This window comes from Schistocerca piceifrons, chromosome 3 (assembly GCF_021461385.2).
Source record: "Schistocerca piceifrons isolate TAMUIC-IGC-003096 chromosome 3, iqSchPice1.1, whole genome shotgun sequence".
NCBI lineage: Eukaryota > Metazoa > Arthropoda > Insecta > Orthoptera > Acrididae > Schistocerca > Schistocerca piceifrons.
The window spans coordinates 233,188,425-233,204,798 of NC_060140.1; the positions used below are offsets into that span (position 1 = coordinate 233,188,425).

Here is a 16,374-nt window from a genome sequence, read left to right on the forward strand (position 1 = left end):
GCTGGTGGGCGGACGGTGTCTGGTATAGCTGTCTTCGTTTGAGTTATATAGGTCAAGTGAAACATTCGCTTCTAGTTGTTTGCATCTTGTATTTTTTGTTCGGTATATTCAGGAGGAATTCGTGTGCGTTACTTCTGGATTATATGGTTGTCATGAAATGATGCTCGTCTTATTCCAGTAATTTTAGTTTGACCCCTCCCAAAACCCCTTAATTCCCGTGGCAATCGCGTTAGTTTCATGTCGGTGACTGAAGTATTTCGCATGTTTCTTGTGTTTGATTGCTGCCGTAATGGTCTATTTTGTGGTCGCCATCTTCAAGGACGTAAGTGCCGTGTTGTTAAATGTTATCTCTGGTTGTCTTAGTAACTAGTGTAAAACATGCTGTCTATTCCAGACACGACGTTATGGATCAAAGCAGACGGGTGGAATCCGACTGTGCAGTAATCCCCAATTTTCTAAAACATCTCTGCTGGGAGATCACTTGATTCACGTAGCAGACCCATCTAAACGCAATGGTACCATTATCGTTAAGAGTCAGGAATTATCCAGGCAAGCTACTGATAGCGCATTAATCGCTTGATAGCGCATTAATCGCTGATCCGTTTTAAGGACTAAGTACTTATCACAAATCATAACGTACATAGTACCTGCCGAACGCATTCTCCGCTAGCGGCTGCGACGCGTTGCCACGCAACGTTTCACCGCTATAAAAATAGCGTATTTTTGTTATCCTCAAGGCAGACAAGTGGTCCGCACTGGTGGTTAGAAAGGGCGACTATTTATGTCTATTGGAGACGCGTGTCGAGACAATAGATAGTTGGCACGTAGAAGATGACAGTCACTACGAAACTGGAGGCAAATGTGCCCTAGAGGAATTACTTCCTGCTGCTGTCGGAGCCCAGTGATGTTACGTGCGCGAATTTTTTAGATGTTTCATTTTCCCACTATCATTTTCTGGTAACGGAGTTTATAGGTGAAAAAATTATAGTCTGCCATCAGCAAATACTTATTTCTACGAACAGAATTAAACAATTAAAATAGTTTTGACTTAGGCTTTCCCGGAGGATCTGTTGCAAACACAGTGCTCGGGTTGCCACTGGCGACACACCCGAAAAGTGTAATCGCAATTTAAAAGTTATATATAACATGGTATTAGTATCATGTACGTGCCTGTTCCCAGACAGTACACGTATAAATTTAATAAACCTCTGATGCGAATGTGAATTATATGTATCTCTTGCACAAAAGTATTACTCACGAGCTGGCATGTCTTAGACGGGTTGTCTTGGCTGTCACGCATTTTTGGGTGTTAAATGTTCCCGCACGTTAATTCACGTTTTCCTATATAGTGGCGCTGTAAATCGCTTGATGTTTGTGAAACTTGCAGTAACAAGGAGGATGTTTATAGTTGAAATAACCTTTATCCGAAGGTTATATACATGACTGTACACTGTTTCGGATTACGGTACTGTACATAAACATTCGACTCAAAGAATTCGCTTTGGTGTAAAGTCCGAACGTGTTTCAGTGACAACATCCAAACATCGTGACATAAATCAGAGGACATGAATATGTTTCTAGGAAACAATCCTGCACATAGTTTGTACACAAAACGACAGTGATCGCTAGTAAGAGAGGAGCATTGTAGTTATCGTCCCGTCGACGCTGAGGTCTTTAGAGACTAAGTCGGATTGCGCAAGATAGGGAAGGAAATGAATCGCGACTTTCTCAAAACAACCATCACGGCATTTGTTTAGATTAATTAGGGAATTCACGGAAAACCTAAATCTGTGATGCCTGACAGAGATTTGAACCGCCATCCTCCGGGATGCTAGTCTAGTGTGCTAATCATTACGCAAGTGGTTGTTGAAGAACAAATAGGTACAGTCTTGTCGTAGATAAATTCGATTTGAGACATGCGAAGCGAACTCTCAAGGCACGTCGTCACACGTCTGTTTTTCTCCTCGAAGTAGGCTCGTATATTCCCCGCTGCATATAATCTGGAATACTATTGCTGAAACAGGTCATATGGAGTTGTTTGAGGAAGAGGAAACCATTCACGCTCTGAAAATTCCTTTGTGCAGAAGCTGCTGTTAGTATTGCCCTGAATACCCCTGAAGTCGTATCTTGTATCCGATGGAGCGTCCAATAGTCACACTTAGCGACGTTCCTATACCAGATTAGGTACAATATCTGTTGTTGATATGAGTACCCAAAATTGTGTGGATATTGCAAGATATTGAATTTTTCGTACATTTTAAGCTTTTCTTTAACAAGAAACAAGGTTAAAATCGAAATTATGCTATGTATTCATGATCCAACTTTAATATAAAATAGCAACGTAAACAATAAAGGAGAAATAGGCCAAACGGAAACAAAATATAGGGCTTGATATAAATATTATGCTACACATACAGTATGTACCATTAATAAAATGCATTATTATAACCTTTCCTTTAAGACTAATACTCAGTAACAACGTGCTTTCTTTAAGACAAAAGCACGCATTCAGAATACAAGGCAAAAATGGGATTCAGCTTGGGTATAAAATAAACACTCGAATCACTATTAAAGAGGAAGTTTCTACGTACTTAATCATTAGTATATGTTGTTGAAATAGTACATGTTCGTTATAAACCAGATAGTGTGTATTTTATACGGCTACACATACGTTCTCTATGTTCTACACTCATTCTGTATATAATTTCATATTAAACTAGCTATACAGTTAAGTAAAATAAAGTCGTATGGCATGAATGGCTGGGAGACCCCGAAAACCAGTTTCAACAACCTAATTGAAAAGGTTTTTCCTATCCTTTGTTCCCGCAGACGCATTTCCTTAGCGAAGTATGAGAGTTGTGTAGGTAAGTGTACCTGTTAAGTTTAGGTGACTGTAATGTGAGTGCGTGGGGTGGAGTGTCAGTTTGGTGTTGGAGATGATGAGAAAAGAGCGAGGGTGAAAGACCTCATCTGACTGATGTATTAAAATCAACAGTGTCGCGTGCACTCACTTCATGAGACAATGCGGAGAGGTTTGGAATTGAATCCAGGACATTGGCGCAAAGACAGGTGATCAGGGACGTTACGCCACGACCCATCCTGTCCCCTCTGCCGTAAAGGACAAGGGAAAATTGTCAATAGTACGTGGCGTACCCGAACGTTCACCCATCCAAGTACTGACCACGCGCGACGGTGCTTATCTTCGACGATCTGATGGGAACCGGCGCATCCACCTCGACACGGCTGTTGGTATGAAAAGTTAAATTCCTTTCTCCAACACCATTCGATACTTGCGATACCGCTATTGAGACATTTCCTAACATGCTATGGAGTTAGTATTTGGTATCATTCAATAAAAGTATCGATTACTTCTGCAGCGTGCTCAGGAGCGTAAGGGAAACAGTTTCGCGGTGAAGATGAAATATTTTGACGTTCCACAGCAAACGGCTCTGAGTACGTTGGCTATGAGTCGGGAACCATTACATGTTTTTTTTATTGAAAATATTGAACTGATACAGCTGTCTGGGCAGGGTGCGAATTCGGTTACGAAGGCTTTTTGGGAGGAGGGGGTGGAGAGAGAACGCAGGCTACTTATTCACATCAATAGCAACAGACTATCCTTTGTCATACCCGGCGTTAGCCACCCAACAAGATCGCGATTACCAAGGCAGCCAGTAAAGGGACTAGTTCAAAGTCAGTTAATTTCCACCCCGTCCAGCCCACACCAGCTTTGAACCGTGCATACAGATCAACATACATCGCGTTGCTCTAGTGTCGAGCCGACACTAGACGCAGCGTTGTTCACTGTAGTCCGTTACGGCCATGCGTCCAATCCAAGAGGACAGACACCCTGTTCCGTAGTCCCATTGTGTGGCCCCGTACCCGCTCGTTCCTACGCACTACTGTCGTGTTTCCTTTGATTGTATTATCTATCACTGTCCTAACAACCTGTCTTGCGCGAACTGAAATTACACGGTTTGGTAAACAAGTTTCTCGTGGGCAATCATTGTGCCCTATTCGAACTCACATAGTGAGGCCATCATCTACATATATACTCTGCAGACCACTGTAAAGAGCATTGCAGAAAGGACTCCCCGTTTATTACGGCTTCTTCCCCTTCTGTTCGCGTAAGGAGCGCAATGATTGCTTAAATGCCTCTGTATGCGCTATCATTAATCTTGTCACATCACCCCTAGTCCTCCACCACCTTTCCCAGTAAACTATCAATGAACCAAAGTCTTCTATCTGCTTTACCTATGAATGAGACAATGTGATCGATCCCTAAAACTGGTTACATCCAGGTATTTGTATGAGTTGAATGATGGTGACTCGTTGATGTTGTAATCAGAGGATATTACTTGTGAAGCAAAGGTTTCTATCTTTGCGCCACTACAATCTCACCGAATATTTGTGTAGTTGGGATAAAGCTCCATCGTTCATAACGTTGTCATATTTTATATATAGACTGACAAACCCGGCATTGCCCAGGTATTCAATTTGCCAATTTTCTGTTAGAAACGGCAACAAGAAGTGTACATCGTTTGAGTGTAATATCGAAAAAATTTCATTTCAGTGTATTCGTGAAAACACCTTTGAAATAATGGAGCAGTTGTGCAAAGAAATATGCATAATGTACAAACGTGTAAGTAAAGCTGCTTCGCATGTCTACAACGCAGTTTTGTAAACGTCTCTATGGCAATGCCTCTCGTAGCTCTATAGACGACTGCTATTGGTTTCGCCTGCAGACATTTGCGCTTCGCAGTTGAAAACTGTCAAAAGCGCTGGCAGGTGTCATGGATTTCCTTAAGTTCACTCAGCCGTAGGAGTGTCTTAGTAATGAAGAAAAAATGTTTTAAAACTTCGTGCATGATGCGGTATTTTTTCATCCATCACAGCGTTTATGATGTCGCATCTCTTGAATTGCGATGGTAGGAGGCTCTTTCCATGTCACCGATTGTTGCCTGACGTTGAGGGATACGCATGCCAAGTACGGTTGAAACCGGTCCAGTGGTTTAGGAGGAGAGGAGGTGTTACACACACACACACACACACACACACACACACACACACATATATATATATATATATATATATATATATATATATATATATATCAAGGTCATCACATCAGATGGATGATACATATTTTTTAATTTCCGAAAAGAATTTACCTCAGCAATACACCAACGTTTGTAAACATACAAAAGTGGATCTTATATATACAAAATCCATATATATCATCCATCTGATGCGATGACCTTGATCCATGACATTCAGGGAAGTCATGTGAGAAGTCAGGTTGCGCATGACCTGTGTTTTCGGAATCTCTACTGGTAAGCGCAATGGTGGTCATTCTGTTAGAAATACCAAATTGCATATGAGCTCATGATGTGTTCTGTGATACAACAGATTGATGTCAAAACGATAGTTTTGTGGATCAGTTATGCTACGCTTCTTGTAGACGGATGTGACGTGTTGCTTTCTTCGTATTACTGGGCAAAGTTTTTTGTAAGAGGGATCTACGGTATATTGCGGTTACAACGTGGCTTACTCAACCACATACTTTATCTAGAACCTAATTCGACCGGATTCTTGAGCTTTATATAGTTTTACAGATTCAGTTGTTTCTCACTGATGTTAATATGGATTTCGTTCACCTTTGCAGTGATAAGAGAATTTTAGCCGAGAGTCTGTCTCTCCAGCAGGAGCTGTTTCTCCTGCTCCAAAGGAAAACGGGGTAATATTTCTGATTTTAAAGCAGTCTTATATGGCCCGCTTTGTGCATATGGTCGAATACTCTCGTTGTTTGCCTGCTGTTACACATCCGTAGGGGAAGTTTTTTGGGAGAACAGTAGCCTCAAAAAACTCGTGAAGTGGGTTCCATACTGTAAAACTGGTTTGTTTTGGCTGACTTTCGCGCTGCCGTTGGCACTATTCCAGCTGTCCTCCGTCGTTGATACGCAGTCGGTGGCACCGCGGAACTGTGTCGGCCAAACCGTCGCCTTCACAGTGCCACAGTCTACAAAATGGTGTAACGTTAACCACCACTTTCTCAACCTGCTTGATGCGGTTCTCTAAAACACCTGCTTATTTGTTATAGTACTTGATCCTATTCACATCGACTGTGGAAAGCTGGAATTTTATTGCATCAAGAGCGCCGTTGCAACACGTAGAAAAACAGTAGATCATACCACTGTGTTATATAGTGGAACTCGTTGTGAAATTGCCGTTTTCGAAAGCTTGGGAATGGTAATCGTACCTTGTAACTTAATTTACGTGCCCGGGTCATCAACTACATTGCGTATTTCCAACTTTGTCGTTTGCCATAAGGTCTGTCGCTGCGCAAGTTTTTCCTATTTTTGGGCCCATCATTGAATGCTGATGATTTTGTTTTGCACCACACTGACAGGAGTAACTTTCTTTATATCGCCATTTTCTCAGCTTGGTATTGCGTCGTGTGTCGCCAGTTCTTAAGCGGTCAAAAATGCCCTCGATGTCGGAAACGGTAGATGGATCGCAGCAGCCAGTTGTACTTTAGGCTTTATTTACATCTGATCAATACAGTTTCGGCATAAATTTTCACCCGGTATTTCAGGCGGCTCGTCTAAAGGGTTGCTCATTCTCATGAAACTTCGTCGGGACTTCAGTCAGCTATGTTGCGTTTGATAAGCTGTGTAATAGGTGCCTGTGATCGTAAGACTGTTTCCTCCGTTCGGACTTAGCTGCAACTTGCCTGCTGATTGTGGGTAAGCTGTGCCTACACTGCGGTAAATTTGTTGAACTGGCGTTGATTTTAGGCAGCCTAATACTATGAGCACTGTCTCGTTATTTGCCACGTCAACGTATTTGGCATGTGCAGAGCTGTACCTGACAGTTGCTGCATACTCTGCTACAGAGAAACATAGTGCAAGAGTCAGTGTTCTCACAATTTGAGGTTGAGCTCATTTCCTGCTGATGAGTTTTCGAATGATCTTATTTCTCGCACCTCGCACGTACTTTTTCCTTAACATTTTGACAGTGCTTCAGCAATATCAGGAGTAATGGCAAGTGGGATATCCAATGTATTTTGGCGCATCATCATGCTTCATCGCCTGACCCTGGCACATCACTCTCAATCGCCTAAGTGCATCTTCATTTCTAAATTGGGAGGCATACACCTGAGTTTTAAAGGGATTTGGCTTGAGGAAATTTCATCTGTAGCAACAGCTGAGTCTTACAGAGTCTGCATCAGTTTTCTTACCACTTCCTCTGACGATTTTCCTCGTGCGACGATGGCATCATCGGCATATATAAACTGTTTCGTTTCAGCGTTTATAGGTTGGTCGTTTGTATATATGTCATATAAAATTGGTGACAGGTCACTGCTATGGAATAGCTCATTAATTTGCGGCCCCCACCAGAAATTGCTCCCCTGTACCGTCACATAAAATCTCCTATTTTGAAGAAAACATTCCACTATTTTTGTTATTCGGAGGTCCTTAGTCATGTTATAAAATTTAACGAGCAGCCTTTAGTGACTGACAGTATGATAGGCAGTCTAGAGATCTATAAAAGCGACTCCAGTTGCTCGCTTCCGTTCGAAGCCGTCCTGTGAATTGGGTGAAATTGAGTTTTTGGCCACTACATGATTTACCAGACATGAATCTTACATGTTCTGATACTATTTTGGTCTCTATTGTACCAAAAATTCTGTCAAGAACTATTGTTTCAAGTACTTTGTAGAAATGCACACAAGTGACGCAGACTTGAAGTTCTGTGGATCTGTTGGTTCTTTCCCTGTTTTTAGCCGGGCTACCACCTTGACTTCCCTCCAGAGATTAGGAATGAGCGTGATAGTGAAACAACTATTCATTAACTGTACAGTCCATTTTAGGGCTGCAGGTCCAAAATACTTTATTTGTTGAGTGCAGATATCATCCAAGCCAGCAGCTTTATGTTCATTTGGTCGATTGTTCTTCAGTACTGAATGGTGTTGTATTACGGCTTTGGGGTAACTTGTGGCACTGTCGTCAGTCGTAAAACATAATACATAAACTGCCGCAATTTGTAAACAAAGATGGTGCCTAGAACTGTTAGGTGCGGCTAGTGACAGACGATTATTGAAAAGGATTGTGACGAATAGAAAGAGGATGACAGCCGCAGAAGCCTCTGCAGAAGTGAAAGTAACTCCATAAACGCGGAATCGGAGAGCGATGTGGAAGGCCATAATTACTCATCAGTGATGAAAATGTTCGTAACAGTAAAACGTGCCGCTGAAGCCATAAAACCTGAATTATGGAGCAACGGAAGAAAGTCGTTTCGTTGGATGAGTCTTGTTTCCAACTTCTGACATAGTTTTGCGTCCCAAGAGTGGGACATGGCGGGCGTTCAGTGACAATTTGGGCAGCCGTATCGTGGTATTCCATGTCTCCCGTGAGTACTGCAAAGTCGCATTACTGCCAAGGGTTATGTGACTATTTTGGCTGATCGGACCCATCCCATGGTGCAGTGTTCGTTCTCTATTGGTGATGTGTTCCAGGACGACAGGGCTCATGTTCAAGCAGCTCGCATCGCCCAGGACCAGTTTTTGTGCACGAAGGTGAGACGTCGTATCTTGCCTGGCCACCACTGTCATTGGATCTCAATACAGAGTGTATCAAAGAGAATCGTCCGATTTCAAAAAATCATAACTATTGTGTTATTTGAGATACGTGTGTGAACGACGTACTGTTGGAAAGAGCAAACTCTTGAGTTTTACATGGTTCCCGCTAGGTAGCAGCAGTGTGCGCCCACTTCAGTTCTCTTAAAAATGATGTCGGGACAACAAAAAGCTTTTTGTGTTCCACGTTTTGCGCAGTGCGGGTTACTAATAAGTTTTAAGCCTGACTTTCGTACTAGGTATGGTGTGAATCCTCCTACAGCACAGAGCATTAGACGATGGCATGAACAATTCCGAGCCGGCCAAAGTGGCCGAGCGGTTAAAGGCGCTACAGTCTGGAACCGCACGATCGCTACGGTCGCAGGTTCGAATCCTGCCTCGGGCCTGGATGTGTGTGATGTCCTTAGGTTAGTTAGGTTTAAGTAGTTCTAAGTTCGAGGGGACGTATGACCACAGCAGTTGAGTCCCATAGTGCTCAGAGCCATTTTGAACAATTCCGAGAAACAGAGTGTTTGTGTCAAGGCAAATCGCCGGACCGTCCCCGAATGTCTGATACAGACGTCGAATGCATCCGCCATGGATGTGTCGTGTGGTGTGTGTTGCGTCGATTTTTACACATGAAACAATACAAAGTTCAGCTACTGAAAGCTGTTTGTGAAGGTGACACTGGACCAAATGATTCAGCCTTACATTACTGGCCTCCAAGGTCACCGCACCTGACTGTGTGTGATTATTTCTTGGAGGGGGGGGGGGGGGGGAGGCTATAAAAGATGCTGTTTCTGTGCCTCCTTACCAAAAACAACGAATGAACTGAGACCTCGCATAATAGCAGTTGTGGAAGCTGTTACTCAAGACATGATCGCTGTTGTGTGGGAACAATTTGAACGCCGCATTGACGTATGCCGTGCATCTCAAGGGAGGCATACTGAACGCCTATGGAAAGGTATGAAAAAAAAACTCTTTGAGTTTCCCGTTCATCAAAAAACAAAAGTCGTTGTATATATTTATTTCAGAAATGTAGACGTGCCGAATCTGATGATTCTTTTTCATTGAGCCTACTTTGGAGAAAAGGATGCATGATCACTATCCACCTTCACCATCATTACCTGAACTCGGCACTATTTTACAGCAAGAATGGTATAATATTCACTTGAAAACTGTACAGAACATGTGTGTATCCAGTAGGAGACGACTGGAAGCGTTTTTGAATGACAACAGGTTTCCTTCCTGTATTAGGCATGGTAATGTATTGTTTCCATATTTTAGTCCATCCCGTGTTAGGGCCTAGATGTAGCTGGTAACGCTTAAATCACAAATATAATATTAGAAAATATTTATTATTTTATTCATGGCTGTTGGTTTTTTAAGTATTTGCAACTAATGACTGAAATTTCTACTGAAAAAAATTAAAAATGGTATTCATAATAATATACTGTGAGACAAAATAAAACTGAAGTCTCTCCACCTTAGGCTGAAATGTGATGTAAAAACGTTTGTCTCATGTTGTCAGATACTCTTCATTGCAGTCTTCTGTGAAAAACGCACGAGCTAGGTACAGGGCTTGGGGAGGAAGAGGCGTCTCAGTGCTACATAAAATTCCTGGTGAACGTAGATACTGAAGACTCATTTAGTTCTATGAGTACTACAATTATTAGAATTTACTCTGACAGTTGGGAGACAGGTAATAACAAAACCTCCGTCCCCCTCCTCCTTGCTTTGTTTTCGTTGTTTTTATAAAATACTCCAGATGAATGCGGCAATGGTCATCTTAGCAAGGCCATATCTGAGACGGAACGGAAATCTTCGCTCCTCACCTTCGACAAGAAAAAAATCGCATTTCTACAGCTATCGATATGGTCGCCGCAATTACTGGCAAACATGTTTGCAGTCGAATGCAACAGATGAAGGATGTTTGCTGGGAAGATGATTTCCATGCATTAGAAAGTTATTAACGTTTTTTACGAGTAATTTGTTTGAAATTGTGCGCCTTGCAATGTAACAAAGCTATTGTTGGGGTTTCGTAAAGCTTTTTATTACACCTATTTCATAAATTCACGTCACATTAAGAGGAATGTTTAAATATCTCTTTCAATGCGAGCTCACTATCGTTTGGTGGATGTTACGTTACAATAAAAGATGGGAACGAAATGTCAAAGTGATAACGCGTTATCGTTGGCAGCGAAGAGAGAGCACATGATTAATCTCGTCCTGTGGACGAATAAATTTTCCACACCTCTTAAGAGTGTCAGGACTCTGGGTTTTGTAGTTTGTGGAGTGTCGAATAGCGCATGTGATTTTATCCGTTGCAACTGGAGAATGTGCTGCGTTCCGTTTGAGCCGTTTGAGATGCGTTCCAGGTCATTCGTTGGTTAATAAAAGCACCATTTCATTTCAGTCCGCAGTACCGAGATTCTTCGAGGCAGTTAAATTCCTTGCGGAAAACGTTCTGATGTTCTACCATAGTTGTGAGGAAATCTTTGCTACCCTAACATGTTAAGACTGCGTACAATGTAAAAATATTCTTGCAGATGCCTTCCTTAAAACAATTTGCGAGATACGTTTGATAGATCTAATCATTGATAGAGTGAGATACGATTCAACCTTTAGTTAAACGCAAATGCCATTGAAGAACCCAGAGCAGTTCATAGAGCGCGTTTGTTTTTAGTTTATCTAGAAATCCTCTGCCGTACAAACATGCCTTTGAAGATGAAAAGTTTTTTTCAGTGATGCCGTGGCACTTCGGACCTGATCGGGGACATTGGATGTAATTGTTTTTTCTTTTCTTTAATGTTTTCTGCAAATGCAGAAAACGAATGTAAGGAAGAGACGCAGGTTGACGCACGTCTTTCATTTCAGTTTACGTACTCACAGTTCCGAACTTTAAAAAATTCTATATTAATAAACAAACCTCAACTCCATTGTACCGCAAGATTTGTCGGCACTGATTCATATGGAAAATACTGCACAGGTGTTACTTACGGAGACGTCCACGGTTCAGTAACACATAAGTAGAAGACGACCATCATCACGGCAGAGAGGAAATCAGCGTTGGAAAGGAAAAGAACGGTTCCCTTTGTCGAAGTGAGTACCGTAGTTTAAAGTAATGAACTTTTATTTTGGTCTTGAGTAGTTCTCGTTCGAATCGCAACGCGTAAAACGAAATCTTCAGGAAAAAAAAGCAAGGCAGATGTTATTGTCAGTATGTGCTTAAAAGTATTGCTTCTTAATGAAATTAAAATTCCGTCTAAGCTTACAATTAATGTGTAATACACTTTTTCTTGTTAATTTCAAATGGCTCTCAGCACTATGGGACTTAACATCTGAGGTCATCAGTCCCCTAGAACTTAGAACTACTTAAACCTAAGGACACCACACACATCCATGCCCAAGGCAGGATTCGAACCTGCGGTCGCGCGGTTCCAGACTGAAGCGCCTAGAACCGCTCGGCCACTCCGGCCCGCCCTGTTAATTTGTCACTCGATTTCTTCTCTCGCAATTTGATTTAATTGAATGATAGCGATACGGTCAACGAGAAATTCACGTCTTGAAAAATGATGCTTAGATGTTAGCGAAATTGTGCGGGATCATTATTGGCTTAAAAGTGCACAAATAGAAACTAAAAATAAACTCCCTTAATCGTGTGACTTAATACGGTGCGTCCTCAACTGTATGAAAGAGTGATTTTTTTTAATTTAGAGCATTTTTTGAGGATAGTGAACATTGTAGAGTGTAGACATACCATCAAGCGTCTGAGACTAAAAATCTTACTAATTCCAGACCGTAACGACGTACACATTAGCGCGTGGGCGTACACAGCAGTCTGTTAAGCATCCATTGCTGACGCTACGGTGACCGCGGATCAGGATCAGGACGAATGTCGGACATGTAAGTGTCAGCTAAGGGCATTACGAAGCGTTTGCTGAAAGGTGGACTAAGGGCTGTAGTAAAACTATTCAGGGTTACTCCCTCACCATGTCGCCGAAAAGCCTACTTTCCAGAAGCTTAAATAAAGATATGAGCTTCTATGAGCTGTGTTCGGTGATGAGAAAAGATTTCTGCTTTGGCGTCATTAACAGTGATACAGTAAGTGCGCTGGTGGCTAGGAAAGTCGGTTGCCAGTGTTACACGTAGCGACGAAAAGAAACATTTTTGTGTAATATTGTGACGAAAGCCATATCGTACAGTCACTATACAGCAGTGAAATGCGCGGGATATACCCAGAAAGTCATCCGGCCATAATGAGCTTAGTGCTATTCTTACAGTGTGAGAGAGATAGGATTGATAAATACATTTAGCCTTCATGTTGTTACTTCTCTGCCTGGTGTTGGTTTCCTAAGGACGTGCAGTAAAACGCTCTGAGATATGACATAGAGATGACACTAACTTCATTGAAAGGATAATGCATGGTACATAATTTCAAACAAATCCTGCGTGAACAGACCATCTCATCTACAGCACTGGATTTCAAAAATGTATTCCAGTGATGACCGACGATATCGGCAGCGGTGGAAACGCAAATGCTTTTCTTGGTGAACGGCTCGGGTGACGCCTTGTCGAGGCGAGAGTTTCTCTCTTTCGCCTGTATTATTTCAATAACACTGACCGAGTACGGAACCGCCAAGTTAGCCGAGAGCGCTAATACGCCGCTTCCTGGACTCGGGTAGGTGCGCCGGCCCCGGATCGAATCCGTCCGGCGGATTAACGACGAGGGGCGGTGTGCTGGCCAGCCTGGATGTGGTTTTAAGCGGTTTTCCATATCCTATTAGGTGAATACCGGGCTGTTCCCCACGTCCCACCTCAGTTACACGACTTGCAGACATTTGAACACGTTCGTATTATTCCATGGATTACAGCTGAGACAGCTGAGGTACACCAATTACATCGCGGGCGTTACAGGGCGGTGGCAGGAAGGGCATCTGGCCACCCCTTAACATTAACCTTGCCAAATCCGTTCCAAACCATGCCGACCCTGCGGAACTTCGGGATGAAGGCACAAGCGAAAGAAAGAAAGTGTGACAGAGTACACTTTTCGAAGTTACTGCGTTTTCATAGTAGTTCATCATCTCACGAAACTAGCATCACCAACAGACCTGTTTCCCATGGAGTATGCATGGGACGTCTTGGGGACACTGTCTATTTTGGTCTGTTTCACTGACTCACAAGAGGACCGCGTCTACTCGTCACATATTTCGTCTAAATTTATGAGCTTTGCAGAGCTTGGCCAGAAATTGTGATGGAATTGGGAGCTCTAGAAGGCCAAGAGTTTGGGAAGAATAGCATTTTTGGTGCGGGTCGGCTGAGGCATTAACCATTTATGTTAACGTAGTTACCACGCAGCGGGCGGTGCAGCGGACAGGTTAGAAAACGGTGATCCGAGGGTTGTGGGGTCGAATCCTCGTGGAAAAACTATTTAATTTTCAATTTTGTTACGCTGCAAAATATTTCGTTCATTGATATTTTCATAAAACGTAGGAAAAGGTAAGGCAGGGGAAAATCGGGGATTGCGTATAAATTTCCAAGAAAGGACTGTAATTACTGTGTGTATGCTCTGCAAATAACATTTCAATAAGGGATTGCAATTAACACGTGTAGGACTTCGTATCCCGTTGGTTTCATGTTGTCCTTGGGGATGATTGCATCAAAATACATTCCATTGTACATCGCCAGCTATCGTCCCCAGTGTTTGAAGAAATGATTCGTTGTGTGTGGTTTGCTGCTGAACTGTATGAGTGAGAACTTTTAATGACATTATACCACGTTTGTTTATATAAAGAAACTTAAAAACAACCAATTAACTTTTCATAACTGGGATTCACAGTCATGTCAAATTTCTTGAAAGACATCATGTATACGCCAGTGACTGTAAAAAAAAAAAAAAAAAATTATTTCCATTATTGCAGTTTCGGAATTAGGCCATTATCAGGTGCAGCTGAAATACAAAATGCTTACCAAATATTTTACAAAAATCGTTGTGTGTTTTGACATTCGGCCGATTATATGGCTCTGAGCACTATGGGACACAACTGCTGTGGTCATTAGTCCCCTAGAACTTAGAACTAGTTAAACCTAACTAACCTAAGGACATCACAAACATCCATGCCCGAGGCAGGATTCGAACCTGCGACCGTAGCGGTCTTGCGGTTCCAGACTGCAGCGCCTTTAACCGCACGGCCACTTGGCCGATTATACAAAATGAAAAATGCAGCTATGTAACCATGTTTACTTACATGTTTTGGCTTTAAGCCATGTCTACTTTATACAAGCTGACACATTTATATGTCGTTGTCATTTGCTGTTGTATACATTCGTAACGCTCCTAAATAGTGGGAGGGCACATGTCCATATATCGTAAAACAGCACAGTCTGTACATACATATGATCGTTCCACCATCACTAGTAACTTTTGCACTAAACCACAGCAGCGAACAACTGTTTACAGGCTACTGGTAGCCGTTTTGGAGCTTAAACGGATTACAGATATTATTTTTGTTTTGAGTACAGCGCTATTGCAGTCCAGCGACTGTACTAGCAAGCATGGAGTTATGCACTCGTTTTACAATTATGGAACATACTATAATATCTTACAAAACCTACTCTTAATGTTAGATGGGTGTAGGAACAGGACATGATTTATTTCGTCATAGGTTTTTTAAAAACTACGTAGTTAAAATAAGTGAAGGTTTTACATCGATTAATTAAAATACAGTTGGCGTGACATTCTGTCAACTTTATACATATTTTAAGCACACAGATTGATCATAGACATATAGGCATAAATTCAGGTACATATAACATGTAGTATTAAAGGCAATCGTCGTTACATAACTAAATTAGTCATACAAGTAGTGCACATTGTCGTTTTGACGGGATTTAGTCGTTTTATGATAATAGTAATATAATGTTTTTATTACGGTAGCCTAAGTAGTGGATATTGGCTGTGTTCTATAGAATAGTGGTTTTTTTTTCCAGAGTTGGGTGCATAAAATTGGGAACTTAGTGCCATATGTCTATAGATATCAGTAGTGTTTGATGATTTCGTACCATCTTAATACTACTTTTTTACTTGAGCTACTATTTGTGGGTACATGGTAAGATAGAGTAAAAATTATCTAGGTATCGTTCATTTCTGAAGTCGGTTTGCTCATTTAAAAGTTTATCACAATCATTTTTGAAGAGATTGTAATTTCCATGTCTTCAAGGACGTCCATGACTCTTCATTTGGGTACAGCGTGTAGTACTGTCAGGGCTGAATCTATGTTACTAACAATGTGTTCATTTTCACTTAAGTGTTTGCTAAACGTAGAAGTGCTATTTTCGGTTTGTCTAACGTGTTCTTTAAATGCATACGTAAATGTTCTCCCTGTTTGTCCGATGTAGCATTTCTCGCACATGTCACATAGTATTTTATGACCTCAGACTTTGTAAATCGGTTAGTTTTTACTGTAGTTGTGTAGTAGTCTATTAGCTAGGGTGTTACTGGTGTGGAAATTGATTTTAACAGGGGTTTTCTTAAAAGCCTGCGCGATTTTATCTGATACTGTGCCTATGAATGGTAAAGTAGCATTCTTAATCTTTCTGCGCGAATTGTACTCTCTTTCTAACATAATTTCGCTATTTAGGCCTGTGTTTCCTCTTTTAACTTTACGTTCATATACATCGTTAATTATTTTGGCTTCGAATCCGTTGTTGATAGCCACTTTTTGTAATATCGTTAGTTCTTCTTGTATTTAGTCATC

General features: G+C 41.7%; 1 protein-coding gene across 5 annotated transcripts in view; it reads left to right on the forward strand.

The window, feature by feature from the left end:
* The window catches only part of LOC124789839 (serine/threonine-protein kinase tousled-like 2), a 576,094-nt gene that overhangs the window by 58,807 nt on the left and 500,913 nt on the right, over window positions 1-16,374 (forward strand). The window lies entirely within an intron of this gene.